We start from the raw sequence: 16375 nt of genomic DNA, 5'->3' as shown, positions 1-16375 counted from the left end.
AGGACAGACCATATTGGCCCTATAAAGAATGAGGAAGGACATCTGGTTACAAAGGATGGGGAGATGGCGAAGGTATTGAATTTATTCTTCTCCTCAGTCTTCACGAGTGAATCAGGGGGCTTCAGTAACCAAAACTGCAGTGTTTATCCTCATGACACAACACAGGAAGCACCTCCATGGTTAACAGAGGATGGAATTAAAATTAGACTTGAGAAACTTAACATTAATAAATCACCGGGACCAGATGGCTTGCATCCGAGGGTACTTAGGGAACTCAGTCAAGTGATTGCCAGACCGTTGTTCCTAATTTTTACAGATAGTCTACTGACTGGAGTGGTACCAGCTGATTGGAGAAAAGCCAATGTAGCACCAATATTTAAAAAGGGCCCAAAATACATCCCTGGGAATTACAGACCAGTTAGCCTAACATCAATAGTATGTAAACTCTTGGAGGGGATGATAAGGGACTATATACAAGATTTTAGTAATGAGAACGGTATCATTAGCAGTAATCAGCATGGATTCATGAAGAATCGTTCGTGCCAAACCAATCTATTAACCTTCTATGAGGAGGTGAGTTGCCATCTAGATAAAGGAAGGTCCGTAGACGTGGTGTATCTGGATTTTGCAAAAGCATTTGACACAGTTCTCCATAAACGTTTACTGTACAAGATAAGGTCCGTTGGCATGGACCATAGGGTGAGTACATGGATTGAAAACTGGCTACAAGGGCGAGTTCAGAGGGTGGTGATAAATGGGGAGTACTCGGAATGGTCAGGGGTGGGTAGTGGGGTTCCCCAGGGTTCTGTGCTGGGACCAATCCTATTTAATTTGTTCATAAACGATCTGGAGGATGGGATAAACAGTTCAATCTCTGTATTTGCAGACGATACTAAGCTAAGCAGGGCAATAACTTCTCCGCAGGATGTGGAAACCTTGCAAAAAGACCTAAACAAATTAATGGGGTGGGCAACTACATGGTAAATGAGGTTCAATGTAGAAAAATGTAAAATAATGCATTTGGGTGGCAAAAATATGAATGCAATCTATACACTGGGGGGAGAACCTCTGGGGGAATCTAGGATGGAAAAGGACCTGGGGGTCCTAGTAGATGATAGGCTCAGCAATGGCATGCAATGCCAAGCTGCTGCTAACAAAGCAAACAGAATATTGGCATGCATTAAAAGGGGGATCAACTCCAGAGATAAAACGATAATTCTCCCGCTCTACAAGACTCTGGTCTGGCCGCACCTAGAGTATGCGGTCCAGTTCTGGGCACCAGTCCTCCGGAAGGATGTACTGGAAATGGAGCGAGTACAAAGAAGGGCAACAAAGCTAATAAAGGGTCTGGAGGATCTTAGTTATGAGGAAAGGTTGCGAGCACTGAACTTATTCTCTCTGGAGAAGAGACGCTTGAGAGGGGATAAGATTTCAATTTACAAATACCCGGACTGGTGACCCCACAATAGGGATAAAACTTTTTCGCAGAAGAGAGTTTAACAAGACTCATGGCCACTCATTAAAATTAGAAGAAAAGAGGTTTAACCTTAAACTACGTAGAGGGTTCTTTACTGTAAGAGCTGCAAGGATGTGGAATTCCCTTCCACAGGCGGTGGTCTCAGCGGGGAGCATTGATAGCTTCAAGAAACTATTAGATAAGCACCTGAATGACCACAACATACAGGGATATACAATGCAATACTGACACATAATCACACACATAGGTTGGACTTGATGGACTTGTGTCTTTTTTCAACCTCACCTACTATGTAACTATGTAACATGCATTTAAAAAAACTGATGGCAGACGACAGTATTGTCATCAGAAATGCAGACAAGGGTGGAATGGTTGTTGTATTAGATTCAGATATGTATAAAATGGAAGCTTTATGCCAATTGTCTGATACACACACCTATTTACCACTCAGTTCGAATCCCACTAATCCTTTTAAAAAAGAACTATCTACCTTACTTGACAGGGCAGTGCAGGTAGGCCTTTTTTCTCAGAGGGATAAAGGATCATTTATCCCAGAGCATCCCATCATGTCAGTCTGCCATCATTTACCAAAGGTCCACAAGGGGTTACATCCCCTCACGGGGCGACCTATTGTGGCTGGCATAGGTTCACTCAATGAACACCTGAGTGAATGGATACTCTCAACTTCAACCTTTAACCATTAACCTACCGGGTTACCTGAGGGACACCAAACATTTACTTGGTAAACTTCAGGATTTCAAATGGGAGAGCAATTATAGGTGGATAAGTTGTGATGTCACGAGTCTTTATTCCAGCATTCCACATCACTTGGGCCTCCAAGCAGTATCCTGGTTCCTTAGCAGGTCAGGTAAACATTCTCTAGTTCTCCCGGAGTCCATTTTGCAAGCGTTGAAATACTTGTTAACACACAACTTTTTCATGTTTGACGGGGGCTATTACCTCCAGAAATGCGGGGCCTCTATGGGGGCAAAATTTTCGCCCTCATTAGCCAACCTGTTTATGGGTCGATGGGAGAGGCCCCACGTTTTTGGACCGGATAGCCCCCATCGCTCAGACACTGTGTTCTTCTGTCGTTTCATTGATGACCTTTTGTTCAGCACCTCCGATGAGAATGCAGATTTGAACGACCGGCTTCTATATTTCAGTGATCACCCTTTAAATCTGAGGTTTACAGGTGTTTTACATACCAACACCAAACGGTGTTTGAATGTGAGACTGGTGGGTACAGGTGGGTCGGTTCATACTAGTCTCTACAGGAAACCCACTGAGGGGAACACTCTACTCAGAGCGGACTCCGCACACCCCGGCCATACTGTCAGAGGAGTGCCATATGGACAATTCCTCAGGATTAAACGCCTATGTAGTACATCTGAGACGTTTAACATAGAAGCCAGTAACACAGCACATAAGTTTAAAGCTCGGGGTTATCCTGATTCTCTTATTAATAAAACACTCAGTACTGTTAAAGCCATCCCCAGACACTCACTTCTAGTGGAAAAACCAATATACCAATAAACCAATATTCAATATAGTTCTGCTAAGGGGCGTCTGGATTGGCGTTTTTGCTTCATACGCCATTCCAGTACCCCAATTTCATTTAGTTGGGTTTTGAACCAATATATGCACATGGATATATATATATATATATATATATATATATATATATATATATATATATATATATATATCTATCTTTGCTTAATTACACATCCACATGGATGAGTCCAAGTTTATGGTTCATCACCATTCTAGAAACATAATATTAATCTTGTATATGATGTTTTTATTTGGTTTACAGGTACATATTTACCACATAACTAAAAAGTTCTTTATATATTCTAAATATATTTTTTTGTACTTGTTTTTGAATGTTTATTTGTGACATATTTGTTTTTCTTTCAGATCATGGGCTTGATGATTATGGATTATGTAGTTCTAACAATCATGCTGTCTTGAGATCATGGCACCTGTTGTTGATTTATTGCATATTCATTTTGTGTGCAGGTCTTGCACATATTCACTCACATGCATTTACCCTCAGTCCTCATCTTATTATACATATATATTTTTAGAATTGATTGCCCTGTGTCTACACATTTTTCTCATACATGCTCAGTCTTTATTCAGATAACACATATATCACTGCCCATTTGTCACTATGCACATTCACATTTTGAAAAAAAAAAAAATTGACCCTGGATAACCGGGTTGTAAATTGTTTTATTTGTTCATATTATAACACATATCACCACACACATGTTTTCACATGTGCTCATTCATTATATGTATATTTTATACATTTATGGATATCACATTATTTTAACACTTATTTTTATCTCATTCATTTTTTTACTTTATTTTATTTTATTACATCTCCAAATTGTTGTTTCTATGCCTACTTGCTATGGGGATTTCCATTTTAGATTTACTAACCAGCAGCAGGTGCAGAGATCTCATACGGCAGCTTCTCAGCTGTTCTGTATTTTCTCACCATTGCATGGTCACATGTTCTAATATTTTTAGTATATATATCGCTTTTCATTCCCATATTAGCTAGCTATGAATAAGCACATGGTGTAAGTGCGAAACGTATCAGCTATTCTTGTATCACCCCACAGTCATGTTTTGTGTACCCCATGATCCTGTATTTTGAATAAAAAAACAGATTTATCTATTCTGGTGTGTGGCTGTCCAGGTCTTCTTGTTCTCTTCTACTACCACTGCCATCAACACAATACTATTGAAACCCTTAAAATAGTATGACCCCGAGTGGGGTGGTGGGACAATGTGGACACGTTTTCCATCGATTGCCTCTCCGCAGTTAGGAAAGTCCCAACGCTGAGCAAATTGGGAAGCCACAGTCTGCCATTCCTGTGGCGTTGAAGGAAACTGTGGTGTCAAAAAAGAAAAAAATATTAGTACTTTTGCACATAACATTGCAAGAAGATTAGACACAAACATTTGTGGCCAACATCAGTATAACATTTATTTTAAGGAGTATTTAAAGACAAAAATATAAGGTCCACTTATCAGATTCCTCACCCCCTCTGATGGCCCATTGTAAAAATTTTAGGGGGGGAGGGTTATAATTGACTTTTGGTCCCCCCAAAAAAAAGCTTCTGGCACTCTGCCTGAATTTAGGGACAACAATAACATTTGGACACATTTTAGGGGGTGTTTAGGGAAAAGCACTGCAATGGAGCTGACAAAATACATTGTTAAGTGACTAGGCTAGGTGTATATGGGCCCAGAATAGCATGCTGGGGAGGTTAGTTAAGGCAAATATGCATGAAGGACAAAAAAGGAGCATTAAAAGCTTACAACATGCATGGGCACGAAGGGAACATTTACAGCATATTACAATCGTGGTAATTAGGGAATGATGAAAGAAATAAAAAACATTAGCATACATTAAATACATAGAATGTGATTTAAAGGAGAAAACTTATCATAATATAGTCCTTCTGCAGGACCTGAATGATGGCAGAACAGGTCTCTGGAATAATGATCCCCAGAGTCTGGGAGGAGATGCCTGTAGAGAACCCTTAGGTCCTGTAGACTTCTCCCCATCGCCAAGTACCGCAACGTGGCGTCTAGCCTCTGTTCAGGAATGATGGCTTGCCACATGCTGCTTTGTAATATAAGGGGCCAGCAAAGCCAACAGATGGTGAAAAACGGGGTCCATCATCCGTAGAAAATTCCTGAAATCATCAGGGTTATTCTCTTGGATCTCCCGCAGCAAAGGCATATGAGAGAATTGGTCAAGCTGGAGCAACCAATTCTTGGTCCATGAACTCCTCCCCACCCTGTTCATGGACTGGGCTAAGGTCAAAGCAAGAACCCCAACACCAAGCCCCTGCATAGCACAAACTCTATGCCAAGCACGTACCCACAACATGGCTTCAAAACGGTCGGCTGGTCAGAATGAACTAACAGAGCGCATTGAAGAACAGAAAGGCCGGTGAAGAGCGAGCTGAAAATCAGAAACGAGCAGACAAGAACGCACTGGAAAACAGATACGAACTGACTACACGCACTGAAAACAATATACAAACCCATAAGCACAAACTGAAGAGCAGTAACGGACTGAAAAGCATGAGGCTGAAAAGCGTGAATTGTCTCTCACCAAACTTCTACTAACACAAGAAAAACACTAGATTAGCAGAAGGAGCCCAAAGGGTGGCGCACTGGGTATTGAACTTCCGTTAACTAGTCCCATTGTACATGTTGTACGTCACCACGTTCTTGATGGTCGGAATTTGGTGTGACCGTGTGTATGCAAGACAAGCTTCAGTGGAATTCCGTCGGAAAAACCATCCAAGGCTTTTCCAGCGAAAATTCCGATCGTGTGTACGCGGCATTATTGTAGGTAAAAAAAATTTAAAAAATTATTATGACCCCTTTTAAAAAGTGAGTCATAAAGTGTTTTTAAAATAGGTATTAAAAGGAAGAACCCAGAAAAGGTACACCCAAGGAATAGGAGGACTCAGTTGTGCTAGATGTACAACAAGCAGAGGCTAAATTGGTTACTGACCCTACTCCCATCAATCATAAAGTTGTCTGGAAACCCACATAATTAAATACCACTGTAGTTTAAATACAGTTACCAATGTAGTTTTAAATATCACCTGCTTTAAATAAATGGTATTTGCTGCAGCAGAAGTATTTTGAGGAAGGAGAGAATACTGGGCATCTTTTAGCACCACAAGAGGTGTCCACTATAGATACTATCCAAAATGTAACGTCGTAGGAAAATTTATAGATAGGGTTTATCTCCTCTAGAACTACCACCAACAATATTTGTTGCCGTTTCTTAAATCTTCAGGTAAAAGTGGACAATTCCAGGGGGTAGGGCCATTCTGTCCCTAGATGCTGCCAAAGCTTTGAACAGTATTGGATGGCCATACCTCAGGGAAGTACTGTTTAGATTTGGGCTGGTAGATCGCTTTATTAACTGGGTATGTACTCTTTTTATGCTGCCAAGTAGGGATGAGCCGAACACCCCCCGGTTCGGTTCCCATCCGGAACATGCGAACAGGCAAAAAATTTGTTTGAACACGCAAACACTGTTAAAGTCTATGGGACACGAACATGAATAATCTAAAGTGCTCATTTTAAAGGCTTATATGCAAGTTATTGTCATAAAAAGTGTTTGGGGACCTGGGTCTTGCCCCAGGGGACATGTATCAGTGCAAAAAAAAGTTTTAAAAACGGCCGTTTTTTCGGGAGCAGTGATTTTGATAAAACTTAAAGTGAAACAATAAAAGTGAAATATTCCTTTAAATTTCGTACCTGGGGGGTGTCTATAGTATGCCTGTAAAGTGGTGCTTTTTTGTTTAGTACAGTCCAGGAGCAAAATGAAATCTAAAGGAAAAAAAAAGTCATGAAGTAATAGTGGTGTCGGCTATAGTGAATTGTCTATGAGAGAATACAAAAGTGCTAATTTTAAGGGTTAATATGCAAGCTATTGTCATAAAAAGTGTTTGAGGACCCAGGTCCTGCCCCAAGGGACATGTATCAATGCAAAAAAAAAGTTTTAAAAATGGCCGTTTTTTTGGGAGCAAAATGACATTTCTAAAGGGAAAAAAAAGTCATGAAGTAATAGTGGTGTCGGCTATAGTGAATTGTCTATGGAAGAAATCAAAAGTGCTAATTTTAAGGGTTAATATGCAAGTTAATGTCATAAAAAGTGTTTGGGGACCTGGGTCCTGCCCCAGGGGACATGTATCAGTACAAAAAAAAAGTTTTAAAAAAGGCCATTTTTTCAGGAGCAGTGATTTTAATAATGCTAAAAGTGTAATATTCCTTTAAATTTCGTACCTGGGGGGTGTCTATAGTATGCCTGTAAAGGGGCGCAAGTTTCCCATATTTAGAACAGTCTGACAGCAAAATGTCATTTCTAAAGGAAAAAAAGTAATTTAAAACTACTCGCGGCTATAATGAATTGTCAGTCCGACAATACACATAAAAGTTCATTGATAAAAACAGCATGGAATTTCCCCACAGGGGAACCCTGAACCAAAATTAAAAAGAAAAAAATGCGTAGGGGTCCCTCTAAATTCCATACCAGGCCCTTCAGGTCTGGTATGGATATTAAGGGGAACCCCGCGCCAATATTAAAAGAAAAAATGGCGTGGGGGTACCCCTCAAAATCCATTCCAGACCCTTAAGGTCTGGTATGGATTCTATGGGGGACCCTGTTACAAAATAAAAAAAATGGTGTGGGGTCCCCCCAAAAATCCATACCAAACCCTTTTTCGAGCACGCAACCTGGCAGGCGGCAGGAAAAGAGGGGGGATGAGAGAGCACCCCCCCTCCTGGACCATACCAGGCCATATGTACTCAACATTGGGAGGGTGCTTTGTGGTAGCCCTACAAAGCACCTTGTCCCCATGTTGATGGGGAGAAGGGCCTCATCCCCACAACCCTTGCCCAGTGGTTGTGGGGGTCTGCAGGTGGGGGCTTATCGGAATCTGGAAGCCCTCTTTAACAAGGGGACCCCCAGATCCCACTCCCCCTGTGTGAATTGGCAATGGGGTACAAATGTACCCCTACCATTTCACAAAAAAGTGTCAAAGAGGTTAAAAAACACAAGAGATGGTTTTTGACATGTCCTTTATTAATTTCTTCTTCTTTCTGCTTCTTCTCCCATCCACTTTCTTCTGGTCTTTCTTTGGTGTTCTTCTTCTTCCTCCATATTCTTATTCTCCATCTTCTTCTTCTCCATTTTCTTCCTCCTCTTTTCTCGTCCCGCATCTTCCTCCGGCTTCTTCTCAGCTCTGTCCTCATGATCCGCCTCAGTGGGAGTCTTCCACCATGTGACGCTTCATTTCTTCTGACACTTCTTATATAACGGAGGGCGGGGCCACCCGGTGACCCCACCCTCATCTGACACACGGGGACTTTACTGGGAATTGTCTTGTTCCTTGTTTCACCAGAAACAAGGAACAAGGCAAGATTGTCCAAGGGATCAGACAGGACACTGTCCAGCATCTCAGGTGGAACAGTGAGAAGAGTTACACCCAGACATGTTCAGATCTAGACTCTGACAGTACCCCCCTTCTTCCAGGACAGCCATTGGATGTCTAATGACCAGGGTTATGAGGAAATCTCTGAAGGAAGACTTTTGTCAATCTTAAATCTTAAATGAATGTTCTCCTCAGATTCCCAAGAATTTTCCTTTGGTCTATATGCTTCCCATTGAACCAGATATTGTAATTTGTTCCTACTGTTTGAGTAATGATATGTGAAATCTTCATCCTGAATCTTCATACTGTCAGAAAGTTTTAAGTGAAATGAGACTAGCTTAATTTGAGCATGGATCTGGAAAGGTCAAACAAACTTTTGACCTAACTTAGCAGATGGAACATGAACTTCAAATTTTTGGTAGATAACCAACCCTTGTTACCCACATGAAAAGTATGGAGTGATCTGCGATGTCTGTCAGCAACCTTCTTGTAATATTCCTCAGCCACCTAGAAAGTATCAATTAAATTCACCCGAATCTCCTGTAATGTAGGTAATCTGTTGGTAACAGCAGGAATAGGAGTGGAGATAGGGAGAACAGGTATAAAATGAGCCATCTTAGTGAGATGGTCAATGATTGCCAAGATTGCTATCTCTTTTGAGGGAGGAAGACTGACCAAGACCAACCATAAGGTCCATAGACCCCCGTTGTCTGGATATGGAACACGGAGTGGTTGGAGTAATCCCAAAGGAGAATATTGGGGAATCTTATTGCATGCACAGGTCAGACAAGAGGTCACATAGTTCTTGACAACGTTCTTGTAACCATCAAAAGAAATGTGATGCCCAGAAAATGCCCAGAAAGTTTAGATTGCTGCCCCAACCTAAAGGCTTCAACCAGAACTGATTCAGGTACATAGAGACAATAGGCTTAAAGTGTTACTAAACTCACAACAGTAAAATCAGTCTGTATATTCTGTAAAGCATGCTTGTTATACTCCTTGTGGAACCTAAGAGGTTAATTCTGCACATTGTGTAAAAATGCTGTTTGATCCTGTCTTCACTGATCCTTCCCTTCTTCTACAGTCCCCAATTCATCTCCTGATAGTACAGAGCCTTGGGGGCACTCTGCACATGCTCAGATTGGTGTGTATTGCTAGAGAGTTTTTTTTTTTTTTTGGGAGGGTGCATGTGATTGGCACAGAGCCAATCAGCACTGTCCAGACCGAGGGTCAGGAGTCATGCAGCCTCATAGGACAGAGGAGAACTCCTCCTTCAAGCTTTAACCAGTGCTCGGCCGGACACTAAAAGAGGTCACAAGACTGCTATATACCGCTGATGAGAAAAGGTATTTAGCAGTTTATATTTACTAAAGTAATTGCATTTCCATGTTTTGTGTACTGTGGGAGACCAGATACAGTGAATGCAGGGTCCTGGGTTTAGTAACGCTTTAGGTCCAAAAGCCATTCTTTTGCTTGAGGTTTATGTCATTAGGAGGATAGTTGGGAAGTGGGTCATTCTCATACCCCTCTTTGAGGAGACTCAAGAATGTCTTTGAACTTGTTACCTCTAGGAAGTTCTTTTTAGGCAGGATTGTAAATTCAGAGTTGCCATTCCTTGACTCGGGTTAATACAAGATAATAGAATTGAACATGGAAAAGAATGGAGACTAACATCCTTGTCTAGAAGACAATCTCTTGGCAGAAAAAATTAATTTCAAATTTTTATGATCAGTAAGAACAGATACAGGATGATTAGCCCTTCCAACAGATGCCTCCATTCAGAAAATGCTTCCTTAATTGCCAGCAACTCTTTATTCCCAATGCCACAATTCCTTTCAGCTGAAGATATTAAACTAGAGAAATAAGCAAAAGGATGGGGCTTTACCTTTTCTCCTCTTCTCTGAAAAAATTATAGTTCCGACTATACAACAGAGTCTAAAGCATCCACTTATATGATAAAATGTAGTTCAGGTTCAGGATGTACAATATTGGTGCAGAAGTAAAAATAGTCTTTAGCTTACTAAAGGCAGTCTGTGCCTCAGGTGAAGGGCACTCCTGTCTTTGTCAGCTGCATAATTGGTGCTATCAACTTAGAAAAGATACTTATGAATTTTCTGTAGAAGTTAGCAAATCCAACAAATCATTGTATTTCCTTAACATTTATAGGACCAGACCAATCCAAAACTGATTTGTTCATCCTGGGATCTATGCTCCCGCCTTCTGTGAACCAACAGATAATCAGTACATGCTATGAGGATATGCAGATCCAAAAATATAAGTCATTAAGAGCAGGGCCGGATTTCCCACAAGGCCACCGAGGCCAGGCCTCGGGGTGGCACCGCGTGTGCTGCCCGCAAATCGGCACTGAAAATCCCCACTGTCTGTCACTGACAGTCATGAGCAGCACGCACACGTAGTGCCAGTGCTGTTTTTATTTGATCAAGGAGTGGGCCGCGGGTGGGCAGGGCCTTGAGCTCCACTGACGCTCTGGCCCCACCCCTTGCTATGCTGCCTGCAAGCAAGCATGATCGGATTCGGAGGAACAGAGACCTCGGTAGGAGGAGTCTGACCGTGGCGCGGAGTGGAGTAGGGTCAAGTGAAACTAGCAGCAGCAGTGTGGAGGAATTGATCAGATTGGGAGCTGAGCTGGCCAGTAGGACAAGGTAGGTCTTCTTTCTCCTCCCCTGGCTCCTGCACCCCATGTGTAGAACTGGAAAAGTAGAAAGTTTTAAAATTTAATGGGCACACTGGCTGCATTTGATGGGCACACTGGCAGCATATGATGTGCACACTGGCAGCGTTTGATGGCAGTGTGGCAGCATTTGATGGGCACAGTGGCAGCGTTTAATGAGCACAGTGGCAGCATTTGAGGGCACAGTGGCAGCATTTGAAGGCACAGTGGCAGCGTTTGAGGGCACAGTGGCAGCATTTGATGGGCACAGTGGCAGCATTTGGGCACAGTGGCAGCGTTTGAGGGCACAGTGGCAGCGGAGCATTACCCTCCTCTGTGCTGACTGCATGGCTGGGAGCGAGGGTCTCTGAGACTGTGACCAGTGACGTGACTCGTGATGTGAGGAGAAGAGACAAGTCACGAGAGTCAATTAAAGCCAGTTATTTTCAGTGTTCTCGTATGTGGAGATATGTTTTTAATTGATCTATTGTAGCAGTCATCGATAATGTACGAGAATGGTGGTGTGTGTGTTTGTGTGTGTGTGTGTATGTGTGTGGGGGGGACATTGAAGGACCCGGCCTTGGGACGGCAAAGGGAGTAAATCTGGGCCTGATTAAGAGCAGTCCTCCCATGACAAAATCAGATACTCCCAATAACATATTAAGGCATGTAAGCAGTGCATAATCAGAGCAATGCAGCTAGAAATAAAACCATATAAAAAGAAGAAAAGGAAAGAAGAAACAAAAAGACGAGGTTTACAAAAGAAGAGGACTATGATAAGGGGAGATGAATGTCAGGCACTAGGATTCAAATATATCAAGCAACAGGATTACAAAGCATATCATCAGAAGATCACTGATTATATTTATAGGCTGTCAGGTGAATGAGCTTGAGGATTTATAAATACAGAGGGGACCACTAGGCGACTGCCATCTCATGTGAATAGTATATCCAGCCAGCACAAATGTCTTTAAATTTGCCATGTTTATTTTTAACATCATGAATCCAGTGCTCAGCCTCCATGATGTTGTTCACCTCCCTTTTCCACTCAGACACTGTGGAACAAACAGCCTGTTTACAGTACCTAGGGATCAAGCTTTTTGCCTCATTCAGAAAGTGAGGGGTAACACTATTTTGAAAGATGTTACGTCGTGGAAAATGAGCTGTAATGGTGTACATTGGATTGGTTTAAGAGTGGTCTTTAAGAGTGGTTTAAGAGTGATAATAACCCAGAAGCCCTGGATCACCATGTATGAAGAAATGTGCCCTTCTGATTACAGCCCCTCCAACACTTAGAATTCGACCCAGGGAACAAACGAGTGTGGGTCTTATACCATACAGACAAAAATGTATAGGGGCAAACCCAAAACCCATATCTCCCAATGGACTCACTTATGTCTTCTAGCTGTGCGCAAAAATATACAAAAAATTTGGACACCCTCTTCCCCAGCAACAATTACCACTGTAATGAAAGACATCACAAAACTTATCTATTGAGAAAAATTGGACACGGAGCTGCAAAACTATATTCCAACTAATAGATTCTTCTCAAGATGGATAACATTGAACACACCTTTTCTCCCATGAAAATAGAATCACTAGTCCAATCTTTCAAATACACTGAATGTTATCTCAAGGCCAGCTTGTCAAACACCCTGGGCAAACTACAGATCACAACTGCAAGAAGCACATATCTTAACTCAATTGTAGGCAGTAGGGATGAGCCGAACACCCCCCTGTTCGGTTCGCACCAGAACATGCGAACAGGAAAAAAGTTCGCTCGAACACGCAAACACCGTTAAAGTCTATTGGACACGAACATGAATAATCAAAGTGCTAATTTTAAAGGCTTATATGCAAGTTATTGTCATAAAAAGTGTTTGGGGACCCGAGTCCTGCCCCAGGGGACATGGATCAATGCAAAAAAAATTTTTAAAAACGGCCGTTTTTTTAAGGAGCAGTGATTTTAATAATGCTTAAAGTCAAACAATAAAAGTGTAATATCCCTTTAAATTTCATACCTGGGGGGTGTCTATAGTATGCTTGTAAAGGGGCGCATGTTTCCCGTGTTTAGAACAGTCTGACGGCAAAATGACATTTCGAAGGAAAAAACCCATTTAAAACTACCCGCGGCTATTGCATTGCCGACAATACACATAGAGGTTCATTGATAAAAACGGCATGGGAATTCCCCACAGGGAAACCACGAACCAAAATTTAAAAAAAAAAATGACGTGGGAGTCCCCCTAAATTCCATACCAGGCCCTTCAGGTCTGGTATGGATATTAAGGGGAACCCCGGCCAAAATTTTAAAAAAAAATGACGTGGGGTTCCCCCTAAATTCCATACCAGACCCTTCAGGTCTGGTATGGATTTTAAGGGGAACCCCGCGCCAAAAAAAAAAAAAAATGATGTGGGGTCCCCCCAAAAATCCATACCAGACCCTTATCCGAGCACGCAACCTGGCAGGCCGCAGGAAAAGAGGGGGGGACGAGAGTGCGCCCCCCCTCCTGAACTGTACCAGGCCACATGCCCTCAACATTGGGAGGGTGCTTTGGGGTAGCCCCCCAAAACTCCTTGTCCCCATGTTGATGAGGACAAGGGCCTCATCCCCACAACCCTGGCCGGTGGTTGTGGGGGTCTGCGGGCGGGGGACTTATCGGAATCTGGAAGCCCCCTTTAACAAGGGGACCCCCAGATCCCACCCCCCCCCCTGTGTGAAATGGTAAGGGGGTACTTACCCCTACCATTTCACTAAAAAACTGTCAAAAATGTTAAAAATGACAAGAGACAGTTTTTGACAATTCCTTTATTTAAATGCTTCTTTAAATAATGCTTATACTTTTAATGTTTGACTTTAAGCATTATTAAAATCACTGCTCCTGAAAAAACGTCCGTTTTTAAAACTTTTTTTTGCATTGATCCATGTCCCCTGGGGCAGGACCTGGGTCCCCAAACACTTTTTATGACAATAACTTGCATATAAGCCTTTAAAATTAGCACTTTTGATTTCTCCCATAGACTTTTAAAGGGTGTTCTGCGGCATTCGAATTTGAAGCGAACACCACAAATTGTTCGCTGTTCGGCGAACTTGCAAACAGCCAATGTTCGAGTCGAACATGAGTTCGACTCGAACTCGAAGCTCATCCCTAGTAGGCAGCATGGATACCCAATCTCTATTTAGACAGACTTAACTTTAGTTTATGTTAACTACCTTTAGTATAAGGAGAGGTTTTGATTCTAACAACTCTACCCAGATCATCATTTGTGTAGCAGTTGTAATTCCTGGTATTCAGTATCATCTATTCAATGGGAGTCATCCGACCTTAGTATCACTTTCTCTTCACGTACCATGTGAGAAAGCTTATTATGATGCATTGTTTGTACTAAACCTTTTCATATTTGTTTGCCTTATGTACAGCATTATCTTTGGTAACCCTTCTCTACTAATGTTTATCATGATATGGAATGTGGTTATATGTCCTAACCTTTAATATATATAATTTGAAAAAAAAATGTATAGGCTGATTCTTGAACTCAAGCACCTATAGAGGAGACATGAGTTAGTCTCATAAGCCTATAAAGTTGGGAGGCTGAAATTTGGACATTGAGTTCTTTCTCTCATTATCGTATAAAATAGGGGGTACTCATAGATTGGGTCCCTAGTATAAGTTTATACATATGTGAAAGCATATGCTTTGTTTCTTGGGGTTCAGCACAAAGGGACTCAAATTAGGAAAGGTCAGTGGAAGCTCACAACCTGGGAGTCAGTTTTCCCAGAAAATTAAACAGCTGGCTACATCTCCATGAGTCCATGGGAAAGGCCCCGTAGGACCTCCTCAGTGTCTCCAAGGGTCTGAGCTGACCATTAGGGGCATCCTTGACTCAAATATCTTCACCTAGTGAAAACCAGGGGAAGCCTCCTAATGATGTCAGGGGGATGTCTTGGGACTAGATCTTTGCCTATGTTCAATCTGTCCCAGATGGTTAAGGTCATCAGTGTCAATGGAGACATCCAATCTGAAAGTCTCCTGTTGATAGTAGGTATCCAAGGAGCACCAGCTAAATTTCGGCCAGCTACGTTTTTTTTCAAGTGGAACTTAGTAGAGTCATGGTGCCAATTTAATATCCTCACCAGGGCCATGGCATTATAGTAAAAGGACACATCAGGTAGTCCTAAGCCACCATTAGGGATGAGCTGAACACCCTACTGTTCGGTTCGAAGCAGAAAATGCGAACGGGCAAAAAAAGGCAGAACACACGTACACGCAGAAAAGGGGGTGGGGGTCACCTGTTTACATAACTGGGTGGCCCTGCCCCTCTCTGATGCCACGGGGAAGCCATGGGGAAGCCCCCGTGGCATCAGATGAGGCGGTGTCACCCGGTTTTGTCACTGAGTGGCCCTGCCCTCAGTTATATAAGAGCTGTCACATCGAAGACGCGTCACTTGGCGGGAGCCTCCCACGGATCGGTTGCAGCTTTTTTTTTTTTCCGGTCCATCGGGCGGCGTGAACTTACATCGTGGGACATTTTTATTTTTTATTTTTTAATAAAGGACTTGTCCCAAGCTGTCCCTTGTCTTTTTTACCATTTTGACACTTTTTTTGTGAAATGGTAGGGGTACTTGTATCCCGTTACCAATTCACACAGGAGGGAGGCTGGGATCTGGGGATCCCCTTTTTAAAGGGGGCTTCCAGATTCCGATAAGCCCCCTGCCCACAGACCCCCACAACAACCAGGCAAGGGTTGTGGGGATGAGGCCCTTGTCCCCCCAAAGCACCCTCCCCATGTTGAGGGCATGTGGCCTGGTACAGTTCAGGAGGGGCTCTCCCTCTTTTCCTGCAGCCTGCCAGGTTGCTTGCTCGGATAAGGGGCTGGTATGGATTTTGGGGGGACCCCCACGCAATTTTTTTTTATTTTGGTTCAGGGTTCCCCTTAATATAGTTTTATCTATATTGCCGAGACTCGACAATTCATTACAGCCGCGATCAGTTTTAAATCACAATTTTTCCTTAGAAATGTAATTTTCAATGTAATTTTTTTGTGGTACTGTTCTAAACATGGGGAAAATGTGCCACTTTACAGTCATACTATAGACACCCCCCCCAGGCACGATATTTAAAGAAATACTTCATTTTTATTGTTTCACTTTCAGCATTAAAAAAAATCACTGCTCCCGAAAAAACTTCCTTTTTTAAAAAAAATGTTTGCAGTGATACATGTCCCCTGGGGAAGGAC

Source organism: Aquarana catesbeiana, linkage group LG02, assembly GCF_042186555.1.
Source record: "Aquarana catesbeiana isolate 2022-GZ linkage group LG02, ASM4218655v1, whole genome shotgun sequence".
In the NCBI taxonomy this organism is placed as follows: Eukaryota; Metazoa; Chordata; class Amphibia; order Anura; family Ranidae; genus Aquarana; species Aquarana catesbeiana.
The sequence above is the reverse complement of the archived record's forward strand: the minus strand, read 5'-3'. Positions refer to the sequence as shown.